At 38.9% G+C, this 18,605-nt stretch overlaps 1 long non-coding RNA gene across 1 annotated transcript in view; it reads left to right on the top strand.

Annotated features, from left to right (window-relative positions):
* Window positions 1-18,605, top strand: part of LOC149750526 (uncharacterized) — a 127,914-nt gene that overhangs the window by 21,457 nt on the left and 87,852 nt on the right. Inside the window, exon 1 of the long non-coding RNA XR_016393193.1 lies at window positions 1-18,605. This exon is cut by the window's left edge and continues 21,457 nt beyond it; it is cut by the window's right edge and continues 46,547 nt beyond it. This is a non-coding gene — a long non-coding RNA (uncharacterized LOC149750526).

Genomic DNA, 18,605 nt, shown 5'->3' with positions numbered 1-18,605 from the left:
ATGTGGTGGTGGTAGATAAACGGGATTTATAGCAAGAGGGTTTCTTCTAATTGAAGATGGCAAAGACTTGAGCACATCTAAACATTCAATCCTGAGACTGACAAAGTGACAAAGGGTCTGAAGAGGAGGGAGTGGATGGATTTAGAGCACAGCTGTAGGGTTCACCCCAGAGGGGGCAGGAGTACCTCTTCCCCGTGGCATAAAGGAGGGCAGCCAGGGTGGGCCTAGAGCAGATACATTTGTAGGCTGGATCCAAGGAGTTGAGGGGGTTTCCATTGATGGCCTCTATTTTTGTTGTCGCAAAAGAGACAAGGTCTTCTTGAGAGTAGATAGGGTATTGGTTGGGCAGGGGGCTGTAAGAGATGGTTAAGGTGGTGCTGCTGAAGAACTGGGAGACAGACAGTCTGGACCAAATTGAGTGAGCAATAGGTTTTGTTGTGTCATCTCCAGCCTCAATTTTATGTACCATTCTTCCTCTGGTCTTTTTTCCCTCTGACTCCTCCCATCCACAGGTGCCCAGGATATACTGGCTCTCTTCTTGGTTGGCTTCTTCCATTTCTCCTTGCCTACCCCCTCCCTGACTTCTCCCCACCCCCCGGAAAAAAATTACTGTCCAGAATTTGAGAAAGTGACCCATCCCAGTGGGTTAACAAATCAATGGATCACTCCTTAGAGACATGACATTTGTTATTTAAATAGAACATTAAAAACAAACAAATGAAAAACCCATTTCCATCAATTCTCTGTAGCAAATTGGAGCCTTCCCCTTTAATTCCCTTTTTCCTTCTCTCTAAACTAGGCATGCTAAGGTTTCCTTTGAGTTGCCCTTCTGCCAAGAGATTAAGACCCTCAGAAGAGAGAATGAGGTTATGAGCATGGCAAGGCTTCAGGGACTCTGAGAGATCCAGCTAAGACCATTATAAGCTTTGCTAGCATTAGAGAGAGGAGTTAATTGTATGAAAAGAATAAATATTTGAAAAGTACGGTAATTTTAAAGCATCTAAAGCAATTACTTTGTTTTGGTCTGGGAGGAAAACATTAAAATGAAAAACTGCAGATTAAAAAAATGAAAATAGCTAATTCTAATAATGGCAATCTTTATAATAAGAAAACACTGAAAGTAGTATGGGTGAGTACCCACATAACCATTATATTTTTGTGTACTTTTTCAAGTTCATTGAGAATATATCACACCATTTCTTAGAGTGTAGCAGGATGGTGTGGGCCATAGAGTATGATTTTTCCTTTTAGAATTGTGATTAAAGTTCAAACCTGAGCACAAAAGGCATTAAGCCCATATATTCTAAGTTCAAGGGCCATATATTTTAAGTTCAGAAGATCATGGTGAATTACTGAGGTCAGTCATGTCTTCAGAGTAACAATTTCCCTTCAGGTACATGTAGAAGAGGACTGAGGAGAGGGGATGAGGCCTCCTTTTAGAGGAGTGCAGTGTTTATGATAAGAAACAAATCCCTTTCCTCTTCTTCTCCTTCTCTCCTGTGGGAAGATGTTTTCTATCTTCCCCAAATCGTGGGAGGATGTCCCAAGGGAACTACCTATGACATTGAGAAAGGCCAAGTCAGGTCCCTTTTAATGTAAGTATCAAAGCCATTGGGCTATCTGATTTCTGGTGACTGTTTGAGTACAGAGAAAGTGTCAGAAAGAAATACTGGAGAAAGAGAGAGAGAGAGAGAGAGAGAGAGAATATAAACAGTGAACTAGAATACCCTTTAGAAAAGGAATAGTGTGCTAGAACAGTGGTGTGATAAGAATCCTGCTTTTGGAATTAAGATTTGGCTGCAGGTGACAGAAAACTTATAGTGTAAAAAGTTAGATGCTTGTCTTTCTCTCATATAAATAAAGTTTATAAATCTGGACAACTTAAAGGACTTCCAGTTTTTGTAATCATAGACTAGGCAATATGGACCAGCCACCACTACTAAAGGTAACTAAAAAAGTTGGGAAAAAAACTCTCCTTAAAATCATCTAAGAGCTAACAAGATAGTGAATGAACTCGGCTATGACCCAGAGAGGTGAACGAGGAATACCAGATCACTTTTACCCTGAGGTTACTTTTCAGCTCAAAGGAGAGCAGAGCGACTGAGTTGTACTTTTGGTGGCTTCTAAAGGTGAGAGAAAAAGAGGGGATCGATGTACACTGGTGGATCACTGCTGGTTTATGCTTGGGCCCCAAAGGCTACACCTTAGGAATAGAGGTAAACCAGAAATTTATTTCCTTGCACAAAAATTAGTGCAGTGTTTTGGGTTGTACAATGTCTCAGAATTTCAAAAGCCTTCAACCTAGATTAGAGCAGTCTTCTAATGTCTCTGATGATAGGCAGAGGCACACAAAAATGCTCTAAGGAGATGACATGCTGTTAGTTCTCAAAATATTTTGGCAAATAATTTTTTTTCAAATAAAATTTCTAGCACACAAGCAAAGATAATGTAGCACAGGAGAAAAGTAAGACACCATGAACAAGAATCAACAAAAATAAAAGACACCTAGATGGACACATAAGTGATATAGATATTGAAATTATCAGACGTAGAGTGTAAAACAACTATTTACTCTGGAAACATAAGGAAGTTATTCCAAGGAAGTCATAATGCAGAAAATTTAGCAAAAACCCTGGAAATTCTAAAAAGGGACATAATAGAGTTGAAAAGAGTACCAAGTAAAAATCCTAGAACTAAAAAATACACTAAGCAAAATAAAGAACTCAGATGAAATTAACAGACAATTAGATAGAGTTGAAAAGAGATTTAGTAAATTGAAGATTATTAGAGGAATCTTCCAGAATGAAATATGGAGAGATGAAAAGATGAAAACACTGAAGAGAAGGTAAGAGACATAGAGAGTACAGTGAGAAGGTAGGACAATCATACTGAGTCTTGGAAAGAGGGCAGGGAAATATTGCATTTATCATATTTTTCTAATGGAACTGAGGTGACATTTGAGGACATAATGGCTGAGAATTTTTCAAAACTGATGGAAGACATCAAACCACCCTTTAAAGAAGCCGAATACATCCCAAACATAATATGTAAAAAGAAATCCATATGCAGACATATCATAGTAAGAAAGACCAAGGTTATACCATGGATTACCTTGAAACAAGCAAGTTAGGCCAACAGCTAACTTCCCAACTGTAACAGTGGGAGCCCCAATATAGAGCAATATCTCCAAAATGCAGAAAAACGAAAACTACCAACATACCCAGGGAGAAGGAAAACATTTTCAGACAACATAAAACTGAGAGAATTTGTCATCAGCAGATTAGCAGTAAAGGAAATACAAAGGAGTAAACCTCAGGCAGAAGGAATATGATGGCAGATGAAAGGTTGGAGATGAAAGAAGAATTTAAGATGAACAAAAGTGTTAATATGTGGGTATATGGTAATGAATATTGATATATAAAGCAATCATCATCATATCTTTTGGAATTTAAAAATATCAACAAGATTAAACACAAGGCAGCAGCAGTATACAAGTAGGTGTGAGATAAGGGATAGAGAACAGAATTAAAATGTTTCAAGGTCTTTGCATTGTCTAGGATGAAGGTCAGGGTATTAGTTAACACCAAACTTTGGTAAGCCATAAATACATACCATAATTTCAAGGGTAATTATTGAAAGAATCAAAAAACAGTGTATAGCTTAAAAACTAGTGGAGGGGAAAAAGGTGAATGAATATAATTGATTCAAATATGGCAAGAAAAAAAGAGAAAAAAGAATGTAGAGCAGGCGGGACAAATAGCATATAATAAATACTAATATGTCAGTAATTATGTTAAGTATAAATAAATATGCTAATTAAAGTTAGCAAACTGTATTAAAAAGAAACTGTATGCTCTGTACAAGAGAAACAAGTAAAATATAAAGGTTCAGAAAGACTAAAATCATAGAAAAAGATATACCCTAAAAGCTAAAACCAAAACCAAACATGGAACTAGCTATATTAATATCAGATAAAATGGACTGAAAAAGAAATAAAAGCGTTATTAGAAATAAACACATCTCCAGATAATGACAAAAGGACAATTCATCAGGTATATAAAACATTTCTAAATTTATTTACTCCAAATAACATAATCTTAATATATATAAGGTAAAAATTGTCAAAACTTCTGGGATAAGTAGACAAATTCACAACCATAGTGGATAATTTTACTACACATCTATGAGTAAATTGATAGAGCAATCAGACAAAAATCAGTAAGAATTTAAAAGAGTTGAATAACACATTGAACAAACCTTAGTCAGAGGTCACTTATAGAACAATTTTTTAGAAAGTCAGATTTTTAAGCACATACAAAATATTTACAAAAACTCACCCTCTAATGGATGGAAGAGGAAAGCCAACACTGTCAAGGAATTGTGTTTATACAAAATCTGCCATGATACAATTTTGTTACAAATAAAAACAAGAAAGAATTTCCCTATATATTTGGAAACTAAAAAAATACACTTCTAAATAACCCACAAGACAACTGTGAATTGGCGTTTAGAAAATAGACTGAATGATAAGAAAAACATGACATATGATTATTTGTGAGATGTTGCAAATAGTATATAGAGAAAGATTTATATTCCTACATTCAAGAATGTAGAAAAAATAGGTAAGTAACTCCCCTCCCCCTATAGAAGAAAATAAATTATAATGGTAATAGAAAATATATCAATAGGAATCAGCAACAAAGCTAAAAGTTGATTCTTTGAAGTCTAATAAAATTGATATAACTTTGGCAAGACTGATGAAGAAAATAAAGAACACACAAATAATCAGCAACAAGAATAAAAAAGAAGACATCACTACAGATCCTACAGATATTATAAAGACAATAAGAGAATATTATGAATAACTATGCAAATGAATTTTAAAATTTAGATGAAATAGATAAATTTCTAGAAAAAAAATATAGATATAGGTAGTCAGTACAGGTGGCCCAGAATAATCAAGGATTTGGGCTCCTTCTACCATACTGATTTAAATATTTGGCATGAGGTTTCTACCTCATGGTCTAGCATATCTCTTCAACCTCTTGGCACTGCATTCATATTCTGGCCATAAAAAAGGAGAAAGAAATAAAGAATAGTGTTTTCCTCTAATTTAAGAATATTTCCTGAAAATTTTATATGAGACTTCTGCTTACATCCCATTGACCGTAACTGAGTGATATGGCCTTTCTTAGCTGCAAGGGAGGTTAGTAAGTATAATCTTCCTCTCTGTTGGTCACTTTCTCAAATAAAACTATTAGTAAGAAAGAAAGTGCATCTTTGCCACTGATGCATACATTTCTTATAGATCCAATGGCTATCATGAAAGGTGGCTGGTTTTGAGGTAGATTGCCAGCATTTCACCCAAGAGAGTCCCTTGCTGAGTGATGGGATTCCAGCAGCAAGTGGCTATACGGTGGTCCATGTGTAATGATGTCTAAGGTGTTAAAAAGAGACAATTAGCCTCAAGCAGAATTACCACACCAGGAAGTTATTTCTTTCTTTATTCATTCATTCAACAAATAATTACTGTGTCTCTAAGAATGTTCCAGGAACTCTTCTAGGTGTTACAGTAGAAAAAATAGAAAAATCTTGGTTCTCAATAAATTTATTAGAGTTAAGAAAAATAAAGCAAAAAAGTGGTTGTGGAGTGCTGAGGTTGGAAATGGTTTGCAGTTTTTAATGGGGTGGCAAGGGAAGACCTTACTGAGCAAAGGTGGTGGGAGAGGGCACTCCAGGGAGAGTGAGTAGCAAGGATATTCCTAATACCGTATCTCAGCTCTCTTCAATTCTCCTCAAATACAAAGAGAGAAAAGAATTAGGAGGGAGAGGGAGTGGCAAAGTGGAGGGAACAGACCTTGAAAAAGAAACCCAGAGGCAGAAATAAGATTTTGGACTTTGTCTTAGTAAAATTCTAGACTCAGTCTTGGCTCAGTGGAAGAATCAAGTCAGTAATGGTGAATTTTTATTTTACACTTACTTATCCATTTTTGATTTTATAGTAATTTATAAATTAGAGAAAATTTCAAAACCACACACACAGCTTTAATCTCGTCACAGAATTATTTTTATTAAAATTTTTTCTTTCCACTCTTTATCTATATGCACACCTCTTTTTCTCAATTCATAAAAGCCTTTATTGAGCCCAGCTATGAAAGCAACATCTCCCTAAATCCCTCTGAGACAGAACCTGAAGGCAACAAGGTGATGATTTCCACAGAAGAACTGTGATGAGTGGCTCTGGAGGGCATTCTCCTGCATGAGGTGGTTGGTAGCTCATGAGGGTATGAGGGGAAGTAGAGATTCAGAGCAGTATAGTCAGAAGTTGGGGTTCTCAAAACAGGAAGGACTGGGATAAAAGCAGCATGAATGAACCTGGTTTTCATCCTCCATACCCTGTTTGATAGCCACTGAGAACCTTGATAAGAGGGCATAACCAGTAGAATAAAAGGGAAAAACGTACAAAAGAAATCTTTACCAATAAGCAATCAATTTTTATCCAACCACTCTGAGAGAACCCTTAGCAAAATTAGAACTCTTGCAGCAGAAGCTTATTCCAAAAGACTAACCAAAATTTCGTACCAATTTATGTTTTCCTTTGCAGGTATGGGTAGGTTATAGAATTCAGAATCATTTTGGAAAGTGATGAAGTCCCATGATAGGGGCCTTGGGTGGATGAGAACTTCCTTCTCTTCAGAGCTGTGCTTTGTTGCTTTCTCCAGAAATCCTGGAATCTTTTGAAATCAAGTAGATGAGTTTCCTATGGCTCTTCAGAAGGAGTAGGATTACTTTAACTGCTGATCCTCCATTGCGAGTTTTTACCCAGCTTCCTACGGCCCTGGTATATTTTTCTGTTGTAAAGCTTTCTGCCAGAATGGTGTTGAATTTCATTCTTAACTTTCTTGTAGACTCCTCAATGACAGAAGCAGTGGATGAAGTGTTTCTCATTTTCTTATCCATAATATATGACAGATCATTAGGGCCCTTTGATAGGAAATCCTGTTATCAGAATGCTGGGTGTATTGTCTGTGTCTTCTATGTGTAAGAGATCGAAGGAGCTCCCTGTTAGCTAAGTGAGGGACCACCACACAGGACTGGCCTGGAGAAACAGTAAAGCTGTCTCAAAGAAAATGGAAGCCACCTCCTAACTCAGGCCATGAAATACAAGAGGGCTGTATTAGTTTTCTAGGGCTTCCATAACAAAGTACCACAGCTTGGGTGACTTACAACAGAAATATATTTCTCACAGTTCTGGAAGCTAAAAGTCTGATATCAAGGGGTCAGTGAGTTGTTTTCTTCTGAGGTCTCTCTCCTTGGCTTGCAGATGGCCACCTTCTTGTGTCCTTACATGATTGTCCCTTGTGTCCTTACATGACACGCATATCTGTGTCCTAATCTCCTCTTCTCACAAGGACACCAGTCTTATTGGTTTAAGGCTCATCCTAATGACCTCATTTTAACTTACTTACCTCGTTAATGACCCTATCTCCAAATATAGTCACATTCTGAAGTACTGGGGGTTAGAATTTTGGGGGAGATACAACTCAGACCATACAGGGGCCAAGATCTAGGGCGCTGTAGTGGTGGAATTTCTGGTACTGTCCTGATTTGTCTTGTGTGCTTCCCTTGTTAACTTGTGTTAGCCTGGGTACCGCCAAGAAGCAGATGCTAGGGTGGGATTAAATATGCCAGAGTTTTATTAGAGGACAAGCCTATGAGGAAAAATGAGGAAGAAGCCAGAAAGTCTAGGAGAACTGTCAGATCAGAATGCAAGTCTGACCCCAAGGGACGGAGAGAGGGAGGGGAAGTTGGATGGAAAGGTCTTAGACTGCCATGAGTCTAAGGAATATTCAAGAAGGTCTTTGAGAGTGCTTGAGCCTAAGTCAGGCTTCAGAGGAGTTCCGTGCCTCCCAGGAGTGGGTCTATCTCAGCATCCCTGCCACACTCAGTCATGGCTGAGTGGGAGTGTGGAATGTGGAGAGTGGGGCCTCTCTGCACAGGTGCTGGGGTGGTTGTCAATCTTGCTCCCTGTAGCTGGAGGTTTTCAAGGTGCATACTCATGGCCGCCACATACTCTTCAAGGATTGTCTTACTAGAACACAGAGAGGTGTGAATTTTACCCCAGTGGGTGCTAACTGTGCATTTAACAAAAACAAGTTAAATTCATGTGGGAAAAACATTCACACTGTGCAGACCTGACCTCAAAGGACGGAGACAAAAGTAGTTGAAGAATAAAAGGGTTCCAAGCAAGGTAGTTGAAACTTTTATTTTGACTGTGAACAGTAAGTACCCTTAGCACAGTTATGTACTGTATTCTCCATCCTTCATTCATCTACCCGCCCCAAGATACTGCTGCAATTCCAAATATTTTATCTTCATTCATAGGTTGTCATTCTTTATACTGCCCCCAAAGTTTAGCTTATTTATTGTCCCTTGGGGAGAGGGGTGGGATGGAGAAAAGAGCAAACCAAATATATGGGCTGCTACCCGAAAAATTTTTCTGGATCTCTGAGTCAGTGATGACCTGGGATGGCGTTTGATGTACTGAAGGGACCGCCGGACTCTGAGTCGAGAAACCTGAGTCCTGGTCATTGTTTTGCCCCTCAGTTGCTGAGATAGGCAGCAACTTCTTTACTCTTAATTTCCTCAGTTGCAGAATGAGAGACTAGGCAACATAATCTCCAATTTTCTTCAAAAGATTGACGTTCTATAATGTTCTGTATTTTAATGGCAGGTAAGTATGGGAGAAGCAATGGGCTGGAAATCAAACATCCTCAAGTTTTGCTAAAAGTCTCTTTCTCTTCTTTTTCTACTTCCAATTGCATTTTTAAAGTCTTGAATTGTAATTATTTATTTACGTGTCTGCCTCCAGCACTTGACTGAATTTCTGGAGGTCAGGGTTCATCTCTCTCTCATCTGTGTCCCCCACCTCCCAGCACCTTACACAATGCCCAACACACAACTAGCATGCTGTGAATGTTGGTTGAATTGGTTAAAGAAACAGGGACTTAGTGGCTAGATACGGTTGGTATGGGAGAGGCAATGTGACGGTGTGGAGAAAGCATGGGCTAGACATGCCTGGGTTTGAATCTTACTTGTGCCACTTGCTGGTTATGGGACCTCAGACAACTTATTTACTCCTTGAGCCTCCATTTCCTAATGTTAGAATGGGTATAGAAATTCCTACCTGGCAAGGCTATTGTGAAAATTGAGTGAGTTAACTTGTGTTGTGTTCCCCTCAGAACATCTGGCACATGGTGGGTGCTCCTTTCAAGGCTGTGCCCTGTGGCCACCATGAAACAGCTTAGGAGAAGTAAAGGCTGGGGATTTTAGCAATTTGATTCTTGATTCACAACACAATATCTCAGGATACCTTGGTCTGCATTTTGTAGAAAATATCTTCATTTAACTCCATTTTACCACTGACCTCAAATCTAAGTAGTCTTCTAAGTGGCAGTAGTGTCATCTATATCCTGCCGTGACAAATAGGCAACTTTCTAAAGAGCTTTCAATGTCTGTGTGGAAAGGTGCAATGCAGGGTTTTACTGCAGTGTTTCTGCAGGCTTGCTGAGGAAGCCTCCCAGACACCTTGGAGCTGCCTTTATGAGGTTGCTCTTTAGCATCTTAATATACTTGGCAGAGAAGGGGCATCAGGGATGTCATTGTCTTTTTTTACTTTGAACCTGATTCTGTCAATAAAATCCTGAAGAGGAAGTAAAGCACCTTTTCCTCCTTGGGCCACCTGAGTACCTTTTAGAGAAGCACCAAGTCAGTGGAGTAGTGGAACCTGCTCCCCTCCGTGTTCTAGCTGGCCTAGATGGCCTGGGACAAGGTGTGGACTGTCTACAGGTAACTGCCACTGTCAGCAGCTTGCTTCTGTCTGCGGGGGAAGAAAACCAAGAAGCAGGCCACTCTGAAGGAAAATGCATTCAGATTTACTACCCTAGGACTTTCTGATTTGAGAAAGTCCATGAACATACCATTTGATGTTGGGGTTTAAATGGGTCAACAAAAAAATCTCTCTCTAATCTTCAGGAATGTCACCCTGGATGAATTTGTTTTTATTTGTTTTTTTTTGTAACTAAAAGTTTCCTCAGGAAGCCATAAAATTTTAATATAGAAATAAAAAATATTACCAGTTTTCTTGTTTTCTTAATGCCATAATTATTACCCTCAATAATTATAATCATATTACCCTTTACTGAATACTTACTATATGTTAAATACCATGCCAGGTGCTTAACATATATAATCTCTTTTTATTTTTAAAACAATCCTGTAGTGAAAGAATTACTTAACTGTATTTTACTGCTGAGGAAACTGAGGCTCAACAAGGAAATGATATGCCTTCAATTTCACTATAGTATCTTTCCTTTAATACTCTGCTTACCTTACACTGACAGCTGCTTTCTGAACCCTTGTGTCTATATTTTTAGGCTTTTCATTCTCTTCTCTCATGGTTGCATCAAATACAATCTGGGCGATGAGATCAGTGTGTGAGTTTTGATGTATGGGCTACAGTTCATCAGTATTGGGTGTTCAGGGAGGTTTTATTTTGGCTTGTACTCTAGGTTGATGAGAATGTCAGGACACTGGCTCTCAGAAAGGAGCTGTGGTCCTCTGTTTGTAAAACTGGTGGTAAAAATAGGTGGCTTTATAATTATGGAGGTGATACAGGATCAAGCTATAAATTTTTTAAAGATAGTGTTTAGATAAATTTATCTACCAAGTTTTACTGTGAACATCAGGACTGAGGTTCGCGTGGATGGCACCTCTTCTTTTATCCCTAGGTCCTGCTTCTCCTGGGTACTTTTTCTTCAGTCCCAGTAGATATCGTCCTTAATTCCACCAGACGATGTGTGGTGCTGTTCATTCTGCCATCCTGCTACCCCTTTCTCCCAAGTGTGGATGCAGTGGGTGAGGGAGAGAGAAGAGGCAGCCTGTGGTCTGTGGGCCTGGTTTCTCTCCTTGACTCTACCACGAGCCAGCAGTGAGGCTTTGGGGAAGTCAATTAATCTCTCAAGTTTCCTTACTTGTAAAAGGATGGCGTTGGACCCACAGATCTCCTGAGAGGCCATTCTGACAGAAAATTAGAATGTTTAGAATGGAGAAAACCATCAAGCTTTAGTAGGAAATAACCTACTGGTGCCAGTGACAGACTGTTGGATTAATTGGGCATAGCTGTGAAGCACTGCAGTCCTTTCTGTGTTTATATCATCTGAGTATCGTTGCCTTCCTCTCAGATGTTGAAAGTATATTTTCATTTTTCAGATGACAGAGCAGAGGCAGATTTGACCATTAGCTGGCCATGGACTGTTACTTACTGCTGGTTGCTTAATTTGCTGGGCAGATACATTGCCATGAGTGACAGCTGATGTTATGGTGCCTGGGAATAGTCACCAGCAAAATGAGGAGGGCTGCCCTACTTTGCTTTAGTAACAACATAGGTAGTTGGTTCCTGCAGGGGCTCGTGTCTGGATCCTCATGATTTTTGTTGAGTTGATGTCAAAGTTGGACTGCAGGTTAATTTTAGCATGTTTTTTTCCCCTGACATTTCTCATTTAAAAGGTTTTCAAACTCTAAAATGAACAAAAAATTAAAATGTCTGCTTTACTCAAGGGGGAAATTACCTCTTTACAAAAATGCTTTCTAAGGAATATTGACTTTTTGATTTGACTGAGAAATTTGTCTAGCATGACTTCCCTCAATGACCCTACTTCCCTTCCTTCCTTCCTTCCTTCCTTCCTTCCTTCCTTCCTTCCTTCCTTCCTTCCTTCCTTCTTCCCTCCTTCCCTCCCTTCCCTTCCCTTCCCTTCCCTTCCTTCTTTCATTTCATGATAAGACAACTTTCCTCCTAAGTACCAACACTTCTACCTATACTCTGAAATTATTTTTCTGATTTTAAAAGTGAGACATATCCTTTGTGGAAAATTTGGAAAATGTGAAGAGGTGAAAGAAGAAAATATAATCACTCATAATAGACAGCTGCTATTAACATTTTGAGGTCTTTCTTTATAATTTTTCTTTTAGGCATACTTTCAAAAAATAACAAAGTTGAGATTCTACTGTACATTAGTTTGAATACTACTTTTTAAAAAAATTAATATTATATTGAACATTTTCCATGCCATTCAATTTTTTTAAAAATTTATTTATTTTTGCTGTGTTGGGTCTTCGTTTCAGTGCGAGGGTTTTCTCTAGTTGTGGCAAGCGGGGGCCACTCTTCATCGCGGTGCACGGGCCTCTCACTATTGCGGCCTCTCTTGTTGCGGAGCACAGGCTCCAGACGCGCAGGCTCAGTAGTTGTGACCCATGGGCCTAGTTGCTCTGCAGCATGTGGGATCCTCCCAGACCAGGACTTGAACCTGTGTCCCCTGCATTAGCAGGCAGATTCTCAACTGCTGCACCACCAGGGAAGCCCCATTCAATGTTTTTGAGAACCTCATTTTAATGACTGCATTACATTTTATTATGTGGTTGTACTATAATGTATGGTCATTTGCCTATTGTCCGGCATTTAGGCTTGTCACCTGTACTCCTGACCTGTCCTTTCTTAGCTTCCCTGAAATTTTACCCCTTAGTCATGCTCCTCTCTCCCATGATTACTGCTTCTATGTCCATTAGCTCCTTTCCCTGTGCCTTCACACATCTGCAGGTATGCACGCACATCTTTACTCTTGTCTCTAATGGACAATGTCTAGTGTCCTTTCTGAACTTTGGTATTTTCACGTTTTTGGATTTTCTCCCTTTCAGTCTCTTTCCCTTTTATATATCACAGATAATGTAAAGCAAAGCTCTGAGCATGTCATTTCTCCTGATGATCAGGCCCCAGCCTCATTTGCTCTCCACATGTGCCCATGATCTAATCTAATTGTATTGTAAACAAAGCCATTCTGTTCATGATTTCCCTTCTGGCTTTCCATCCTTGACAAGCATGATAATCATTCGTCTAAGCCACTGATGAGAATGTTAAACCTCAGCCCTGTGGCCCAACGCTACAGACTTACTCAAGAGATGACACCAATCCATTCATCGATATCCTTTAAGCAAAGATTATTTTGCCAGCTGTTTATGTGGGAGATTGCCTTACATTGTAGCCCATATTACTCCATTCTGCCTCCTGGATATTATGAAAATTGATAGTTTGGCGTAGATCAGACATGCTGCATCTCCACATTTTCCTGATCAGAGTGTCCTCTCAAAGAAAAAAAAAAGATGTGAAATTGTCAGGTCCTGATCTTTGTGAACCGATGCTGGTTCTTGGGGATCACTACTGCCTTTTCCAACGGCTCTTAAGGCTTCTTCAAGAGTCATTCCAAACCTGTGGACTTTTCTTTCTGTCTTTTTGAAAAATTAAAACTATATGTATTGATTGTTTGCTGATATCCATAAGGAGACAAGGGAAAGGGCCAGGCCATGTGCCTGGGGTGGACTTGAACTGGATATGTGGTCTTTGTAGGTTTTTGCTCTGTGAAGGACCTAGTTGTCCGGCTTTCTCTCTCTTCTATGGTCCCTACCCAAGGTCCTCTGCCCCTTTAGATGCTGTAGTCCCTCACTGACATGGTAAATGTGATAGGGGAAATAATTGCCCCCTAAAATGTGCATATTCTGTCCCTGGAACTTTTGAATATGTTACTTTACAGGATAAAAGGACTTTACACATATGATTATGTTAAAAGTTGAGATAGGGAGATTATATTGAATTACTGAGGTGGGCACAGTGGAATTACATTGGTCTCTAATAGAGTCAGAGGAAGATTTGAAGATACTCTGCTGATGGCTTTGAAGATAGAGGAAGGAATCATGGATCAACGATGCAGGCAACAGCAAGAAACTGGAAAATATAGGGTACACATTCTCCCCTAGAGCCTCTAGAAGGAACACAACCCTCACGATACCTTGATTTTATTCCAGTGAAATTCATTTCCAACTTCTGATATTCATAACTTTAAGATAATAAATTTATCTTGTTTTAAGCCACCAAGTCTGTGATAATTTGTTATAGCAGCAACAGGAAACTAATACAGTAAATGATCAATAGATACTTTAAATTCTTGAGGCCCTTTGAAAAGGGCCTTAGTGACTGTCTATTCTAGATCCCTAACTTTGAATCCCCTTTTTGTTACCACTGTCAAAGGGGAAGCCTGTGGTGTATGTTTTTGGAAGAGAAGCGCAGACAGAAGGAATGAGAAAACATTGTTTATTTAGAATAACTTTTTGGAGATATGATTCATGTAACATATACTTCACTCATTTAAAGAATACAATTCAATAGCTTTTAGTATATTCACAGAGCTGTGCATCCATCACCACAATTGATTTTAGAGTATTTCGTCACCCCATAAAGAAAGCCTGGACTCACTGGCCATCATTTTTCATTCATTCTGCCCCCACCTACTGGCAATCACTAATTTACTTTCTGTCTCTATGGATTTGCCCATTCTGGCTATTTCATATGAATGAAATCATACAATATATGACCTATTATGTCTGTCTTCTTTCATGTAGCATAATGTTTTCAAGATTCATCTATGTTGTAGTATGTATTAGTACTTCATTCCTTTTTATTGCAGAATAATATTCCATTGTATGGCTGTACCACATTTTGTTTATTCATTCAGTTGATGGATATTTGGATTGTTTACCCTTTTGGATATTATAAAAACACTGCTATGGACTTTGTGTACAGGTTTCTGTGAACATACGTTTTCATTTCTCTTGCGTAAACACTTAGGAGTGGAACTGCTAAGTCAAATAGTAACTCTATGTTTAACTATTTGAGGAACTGCCAGACTGTTTTCCAAAGCAGCTATACCATTTTACGTTCCTAGCAGCAATGTATTAGAAAGCATCATTAATAGAAATTCTTGCTGACCTCTGAAAGTATAAAGAACACAGAATGTAAAGTGTGGGTGAGAAAGAGTGGCTTGGATATTTCGAGAAGTAAAACAGCATCAGAAGAAACTTGGATGCCCAGAGAGTTTGCTTGGGAACTCTGGAGTGACATCTGAGTTTGTTTGCTGAGAAACAGTTCATACTGGCAAAATTCCATTGGCAACTGGCTGCAATAAATTCTCTTGATGGCTTTAGCCTGTTTGGTTCCCATAAATTCCATCTGATTAACTTTTGAGAAATTCTGATGAGTGATGACTCAGAAAAGCTTCTTGGACCACAGCACAATGTGCCCTGTATAAATAAACTTAGGCCATTAAATAAAATTAATTCAAGGTGCAAGCATTTTGAAGCTTATGTTAGTTTGCTAGGGTTGCCATAAAAATGTATCACAGACTGGGTGGCTTAAGCAACAGAAATTTATTTTCTCGCAGTTCTGGTGGGTATAAGTCTGAGACCAAGGTGTCAGCAGGGTTGGTTTCTTTCTGAGGCCCGTCTCCTTGCTTTGTAGATGCCTGTCTTCTCCTTGCATCTTTTTTTTTTTCTTTCCTTTTATTTTTTCTCCTTGAAGCTTCACACAGTATTCCCTCTGTGTATACCTGTGCCCTTATCTTCTCTTTTTATATGTGCACAGGCCATTAGAACCCACCAAAATGATCTCATTTAACCTTAATTACTTTTTCAAAGACCTTATCTCCAAATAGAGTAACATTCTGAGCTACTGGGGCTTAGGGCTTCAACATATGAATTTTGAGGTGGACATAATTCAGCCCACAACAAATTTCAATATCATAAAATTATACTTACTACACCAAAGGGGTCTGGGCTAGGGGGGAAAAAGGTTTCTAAAATGTGCATAATTACTGTTGTGTGTCTTTGGGTGAAAGCATGAGCCTAAGATCCTTGTCTTATTAAGCATGGCAAGGTGTTTATTCTTGGTGCAAGATGTCCTTGAAGGGTACCATGAGACCTGGAGTAGGATCTTGTTAAGTAAATGCATTCTGAATTATCCTTCTTACTTTCCATCCATGATAGTCATGCATCAGTAAAGTATCAGTATCTTTTTGCTTTATTAAGTGACCTGGAATATTCTTTTTTAAAATTAATTTTTATTGGAGTATGGTTGCTTTAAAATGTTGCGTTAGCCTCTACTGCATAACAGAATGTATCAGCCATACACATACAGATATCCCCTTCTTTATGGACTTCCCTCTCATTTAGATTACTGCAGTGCGCTAGGTGAGTTCCCTGTGCTATAGAGCATGTTCCCATCAGTTGTCCATTTTATACATAGTTTTTTTTTATTATATACTTTTAATTTTGTTACATAATTGTTACTCTTTTTGAGATGAAAGAAAGGGATTGTAAAATGTTCTAAGCCAGATTTACAGATATTTCTCCCTAAAATATTATGGGAAATATACATATATATATATATATGAAATATGAGTATCTTATTGCAGTGTCTCCTTCTATAAAAACCTGTTCTCAGTACCTGAAAATTATTCACACCATACTGTAAATATCCAATAACCACGACAAAAGTTTTTCTCTGCTTTATGTTTTATTTTGCCAGAGACTAAAGTTTTAAGCCAAAAGACTCATACTTTAAGAGAATTTTAGGGATCCGTTGGAGGATGCAAAAAGTATTTTCCAAAGTCCTTTATCAGCACTGTGGATATCACCCTACTCAGACAATTGCTAACTCACCCTTTCATAATGTCAGTCCTGATAAGAACGCTAGATGAAAGATATGCTTAATTAAAACATAAAGTCTACTTCCAGAGACAGATATCTTGCAAAAAATATTCTCTAGCCCTACGTCGACCTACCTGTGTTGCTAAAAGTGGTGATATAATCCTTGATGTGAGTCAACATGGGCTGGCTCCTATTTTCGGTTTTCCTAGATTTTTATCTGCCTGCCATATTTTCAGAAGAACTGACTAATATCTCATGAGTATTAATACTATTGGGACTGAGCAATGTTTGAGTTGGCTGGTGAGTGAGGTGAGGCTGGGCAGCTGGGTTTCATGTTGGTTTCCTGCCCACAGAGCGGTTATCAATCACAGTTTGCAAATTCCAATTTGAAAGATGCTCACGAGGTCATTCATTTGTGTGCAGAGCAACACACACTGTGAGTTAATATAAGTGATGATAGCAAAGGATGGAAACCTGAATATATTTGGTCCTCATGGTTTTAATGTCTGGAGTAGTGACTGGATTTCTTTGTGCCTCTTCCCTTTCTAGTTGCTGAAAAGATGTTTGACTCAATGGGAAGGTCCTTCAAAATCCACATTAAAGGATTTGTCAGGGCTTCTTCATTATATACAAAAGGCTTCTTCAACATTGTAGTGAGAAAACAATGAGGATCTTCGTATCATATTCGAGGAACAGTCAGAAGCATAGCAATTCAGGGGAGAAAATAGACAAAATACCTTTGGAACCTTCTCATATGACTAAAACTAAATTTAGCTCCAGAAAGTACAGTCAGGCAAAAGGCAGGTTTGTGTAGAAATAATTTTATTCTCTAGCTCTCAAGACGACTTTAATAGACACAAGTTGAGATTCATTTAATTAAAGGCTAAACATCCATCTTCTATTTTAAACACGAAACACAGCAATATTGTTTAAATGGGCTAGAGAAGGTGTCTGTCACCTTCTGATAAGACATTCTCTGGGGGTCCCATTTATATTTAGCTAAAGATTTAAAAAGTGTAGTTTATGGACTGGCTACTGGGAGTTTGCAGTTTAAAGTAGATCAGTGTTTCTCATTGAGAGGCTATTTTGTCCGCCAAGGACATTTGGCAATGTCTGAAGCCTTTCTGCATGTCACAGCAGGAGGTTGTTCCTGGCATCTAGTAGATAGTGATGCTGCTAAACGTCCTAAAATGCACAGGTCAGCCTCCCACAATATCCAGCCCCAAATGCCAGTAGTGCTGAGGTTGAGAAACCTTGAGTTAGGTGTACGATGGCTCAGGCTCCACTTCTGTCATTTGGTAGGTGGGATTGATGGTTATTTAGCCTCTATGTGTTGCGTTTCCTGATGGCTTCCTTTTTTTTTTTTGCGGTACGCGGACGCGCAGGCTCAGTGGCCATGGCTCACGGGCCCAGCCGCTCCGCGGCATGTGGGATCTTCCCGGACCGGGGCACGTACCCACGTCCCCTGCATTGGCAGGCGCACTCTCAACCACTGCGCCACTAGGGAAGCCCCTTGATGGCTTCCTTTTTAAAAAGAATGATCACTTCTTCCTTTGTACCCTATTATGTCTTGCATATATGTCTGTCGTAGCACCCTGGACACTTTATTGTACCCTTTGTCTGACCTTGGGCAATGTACGTAACCTCTCCGGACCTCAGTCTTCTCATCTATAAAATGGGAATGCTAACACTACCAACCTCAGATGGTCGTTGTGAAGATGAAGTGAGTTAAGACATATGAAGTGCTTGTCACCGTGTTTGTCTCACTGGGTGCTCAATAAATGATAGTAGTAGTTATTGATTTTTATGACTTATTTAGCTGTTTGCCCCTGCTAAGTGATAAATAAGTCTTTTGAGAGCAGGAATTGTGTCTAGCATAATGTTTAATGGTTTCCGGAGGAATGACTAAATGAATCCCTTTAAGCTTCATAATTTTCATCTGTAAAATGGAGTTTCACTTATTATTGTCACATTTAATAAGATAATGTAAGAGAAAGGGTCAATAAAGAGCCAAG

The sequence above is a fragment of the Delphinapterus leucas genome, chromosome 1 (genome assembly GCF_059928025.1).
Source record: "Delphinapterus leucas isolate spDelLeu-1000000601 "Yukka" chromosome 1, BTC_Dleu_Yukka2, whole genome shotgun sequence".
Classification (NCBI taxonomy): domain Eukaryota; kingdom Metazoa; phylum Chordata; class Mammalia; order Artiodactyla; family Monodontidae; genus Delphinapterus; species Delphinapterus leucas.
This window is presented reverse-complemented; position numbering and strand designations above follow the sequence as displayed.